Genomic DNA, 4,734 nt, shown 5'->3' on the forward strand with positions numbered 1-4,734 from the left:
GATCACTGTGAATGTCAATTTCTTCCCTTAACACCTTTTAGAATCACAGCAGTAGGAATCAATGACTTTGGTGCACCGAACCCGATCCTGGCGTGCTGTGTTGCTCAGCTGTAGGACTGTGAAGTAAGAAGACCACAGTTTTATAGTCTAATCTAAAAAGTAAAAGAAGAGGACTTACCATGCTAAACAATGTGACATAACCACTTACTTTCACTAACTCAAATATAGAGCTGTTTCCAGTATGGGTTCAAATCCTGCTCTTCCTAATGTAAAAATGAAAAACAAGTCAGAGAGGAAAAGAATTGTGCTGAAAGCATTGGGCAGATCTTCCTATTATCTCTTCCTCTTAGTATTAACTTGAGCTCTCCTTAGTAATCATTGATGGCACTGTCTTAAAAATGATGACAAATCAGTTTTAAAACGGATAAAATCTCTTTATATGTATAGAGACTACTTTCACAGCACACACACTTTTCAAACATGTGGTAGGTGCCTACACATGTCCCTGTGAGGAAGATGGTTTACTGTTTCACTGTTTTATGTTTTCTTACCCGTGCTTACAGTAAAACTACTGTGTTAAAAAGCAAAAACCCCCAAACCAAACAAGCAAACAAATAACTTTGTGTCTTTGTTTTTCTCTTTTTTCAGAGGGATACAGAAAAAAAAAAAGACTGTAATCAGTGATTGTTGGATTGCAGGATACATATGCACAAGAGATTTTGTGACTGCTTTGTGATCTATTTCAGGCAGGATATATAGCAGAGGGAAAGGAGTGTTGAGGCACACAATATACAATTGTATATTGAGGTACGTGAGGTTGCAAGCATGTTGAAAGGTGGAATTAGGATTCAAAATCGTCTTGAGAATTTGGGCAGAACGGACAAGTTTTGCAAACAGGAAAGGGGAATAAAGGTCAGCTTGGCAGAAAAAGGTCAGGTAGATGGCTGGCATTTCATTTTGTGAGCCATTATAACAACATAGTGATGCTGAAAAATGAACAGAAACATTAAGATGTATAAAAACTATATCACAGAATAATTTAGGTTGGAAAAGACCTTTCATATCATCCTTATGACGTGAAATACTTCTTTCTGTTCAGCTCTGAAGAGGCATCAGCTGAAGTATCAGGTCTAGTATTGTGTGTCATACTTGTTAGGAAAAACCAGAGGCAGTTCAGAGAAGAGCAGAGATTTAACAGAAATCTAGAGAACATAAGTACATGAGAATGAGAAATACAAGAAAATTGAAGGAGTTTGAGTAGGTTTGCCTACAGAATACTCAAAGGAAATACAAGTCTCCAAACAAAGAGAACAATTTATTCCTTTCATGTTTTCAGTGTCTTTTGTGTTTGTGGTGGCTAGAACAAGAAAGAATAGGCTCATTGAGTCAAAGAATATTTTAGATTAGTCACTAGGGAGGAACCATGTAACAGGAAAGATTGTGGAGTGCTGGAAGAGATTGCTGAGGGGGGCTCTTCAGATGCGTGTGGCAATCAGGCACGTACCTGATGAAAATGTGTTAGCTAAAGGTGAATCCTGCCTTGGGGCAGACGACTGTCCTGGACAATCTCCTGACCTTCTCTCCTGCCAGGCTTTCTCTTCTTTCTGTGAACATACAATGAACTAGAAAATTACTGGAGTAGAGGACTGATCACAATATCCTGCTCTCAAGAGGTGCCAAAGGACTGGAAGAAAGATCAGCTTTGACTTTGTTTAATAACTCAAAAGGAACTAGAAAATACGTTAAGCTTTCCTAACTATATTTGCATAATGTCTTAGACCGTAAACTGCTGTGAAACTTGCATAAATGCCTAAAGGAAGTTAGAATAACTACAGATAGTCAAGAAAAAGAAATATAAGTGTAGTGCTGACACTTGTGATCGTGTGCTCTTGTTAAACTGTTGAACTTGAGCTGACTCGCTGGAGGGGCATATGAGGTGGAGGACAGCATCTGCATTTCCATGTAACATAATTATGAGCTTTCCTTATCTTCACTAGGTCCATCCACCTGTGGAGCCTCTGGCAGAGTGAAGTGCTGGCCTGTGGCTGGGGCTCCTCTGCGCTGTGATCCCAGTCCAGTAAAAGGGCTGGAGGAAAGTGCCCAAGAGGACAGGCTCTTGGGGTAATCCCTAAGCTCAGTGCCCTGGCTGCTCGCCAGTGCACCATGCTTCTCCTTTTTCCCACGACTATTTAGATGGATTAGACAGTGTGGAGGAGCTTTTTAAATCCCAGTTTTGGTCTTAGGCGTCTACATTCTGGACGTTCTCCCAACATGACTCAGTCATTGCTGATCTGACTCTACATGTTGATATATCTGATGATTTAAATGGGATGTCTAGTTATTTTGCCCTGGGAAAAGTTCATGAGTCTTTTTCTGTAACTTTTTTCTTTAACGAACACAGAAGATGTCTAAGGAATCAGATCTTTTACTTTGGCTTTCATGTTATTTTTAGTGCAATAGCTAAGGAGCAGTGTTTCCTGTGAAGCTTTTCAACTGTTTTCCTTCTCATGCTATAGTTTTGCCATAAAATTTTTGGTGCCCTAGGTTCACAGGAAATAAATTATTCCATTTAATTTCCTCCTCCCTTCCCCCTTTTTCAAGCAAATTAACTGTCTGATTTCTATCCAAGCTGATTACAACCTTTCTCTGACTAAATATTCTTCCAAAGATTGTATTTTCTCTGAATGCACTTGCCTGTGAAGAAAACAAGTGAGTAGGTGGTGAAATTATACAGTGGTGTACAGGGATGGGAAATCAGATAACACTGAAATGCTGGATTTAATTTCCTCTACTAAGATGCCAACAGCAAGCGTGTTGGTTTTCAGTGGGAAATTGTTTGAGAGTCACAACAAAAGAAGAAGTGGTAAAGCGCAAAGCATCCTGTTCACATGTGAGTTTCAGACAGGCACAAATGTGGGAGAAGGCAGGTTAATTCCTTTCCTTGTCTCAAATTAAAAGCACCCAGACTTTGCGGGCAAGCACGGCCCATCCACAGACTCTCCATGTAATGATCTGATTTTCATGATTTGTTTATCTTCATGATTTCTGAAGTTTCATGTGGCACTGCAGGGGAAGGGAAAGGGGGTGTCGCAGGAGGAGGTGTGTGTTTGTTTCCCCACTTGGGCATTTAGTTGCCCCAGGTGGAGGTAAATCCCCTGGGAGATTTGTGCTGGTCAGTGCTGTGGTCCAGGGGCATTGGTGCGAGGTTCAGGCTGGGAGGCTATGCTGCCTGGTCCGCCGGCACCTTGCTTCATGGGGGACCACGAGATGTCACTGCAGGTCCAGCCCCAGCCAGAGAATCCCCTTAATCTGTAAAGCATTTAAAGATACAATACATTCACTGCTGGTTAGCAGTGAGGGAAAAAATGCAAAGGGGGAAGTTTAAGTCACATAATTGGTGTCTGCTGAAATTATTGTTAACTTTCTTTTGCCTTCAACAAGCTGATATTCAAGAAGAAAAGCAGTCCTGCAGGAAGGCAAAGCATGGTGCCTGCACCCTCAGAACAAACCTGCACAATGTGAGTTTAAACTCCACAGGCAGCTGAGGGTGCAAGACTGCTTCTTTGGTTGGGTTTTGTTTTAAACAAACTCTTACCTTCGGGGAAGTCGCCATCTAGACCTGCACCGTAAGGCTCCAGGAACGTGTTTCTGTTCAGGAGAGCATCAAAGCACAAGTGTAAATCCTTCTGGAGTCAATGAAGATAAGGTGACATGCGCAGTGCTTCTCTGAACTACAGCTGCATGTGTCTCATGACAGACAGACAAAAAACAATTAGGCATAAATCTGAATATTTGACACCCCTAAACACTTAGGGAGCTACCCCAAATCCAGATGACTATCTGTAAAATGAATAAATAGGCTGGGTTTGAAAGAAGTTCACCAAACTGGTTTTTTTCTCCACTGCTACCTCTTTTTAAGTGTGACACAGTGCATGGCTCATGTCCTGCACGCAGGTTACAAGCAGGTTAATCCTGACAGTGCTCACACCTACTGCATCCAGCTCATGCAGGCAGAACTGGCAAAATTTTACTCACCAGGGGAAATGAGACCTGTGTGGGGGCTTGCTCCAAGGCCTGTCTGTGCTTTCCAGCAGTGCCGGGAAGGGAAGGGCGTGCAGAGTTAGGCCCTGCTCCAAAAGACTCGCCTGCGTCCCCGCAGAAAGGGGCATCGCTTCTAAGGGTTAAAGTTATTTTAAGTTATCTCTGCATTGCAGTTGCAAATCTGAGCAGCTGGGAACAACCTGCTGAACAGGAAAAAACTCATTAAATATATACTGTCACTGATTTATAAAAAAGTGCGGAGACAATGTAATTACTGTAATTATGTCAGATACATGCTGCAGAGTTGCCATTTGTGTTGGGAATTTTATCCTCTCACTATGTCAGGAGAATTAAAAAAACCACATACACCTGCCAATATATTCGTGCCATGAGTAACTTACTCAGAAGCTGTTGTTTGATTGTCCTCTTTGCAGACCATGGAGCTCGTTAAGCATATCATCATCTTGGAGATGAAGGGGAGAGAGGCAAGGCTTTTGGGTAGCGTGCTGCTTGCTTCACACCCATGAGGGAGGCAGATTTTGTCTGTAAAGGTGGCCTGGGCAATGCTACCCTGGGCAAGGCCATGTTGCAGCAAGATGGTTTATAGCTGTAGCTCACAAGAAGCTGTTGAAAGGGAAGTTTTGGGTGAAGATGCCTGCACTCGCCTGCCTCTGCAGGTGCAGGTACCCACCG

Source organism: Falco cherrug (assembly GCF_023634085.1).
Source record: "Falco cherrug isolate bFalChe1 chromosome W unlocalized genomic scaffold, bFalChe1.pri SUPER_W_unloc_1, whole genome shotgun sequence".
Classification (NCBI taxonomy): Eukaryota; Metazoa; Chordata; class Aves; order Falconiformes; family Falconidae; genus Falco; species Falco cherrug.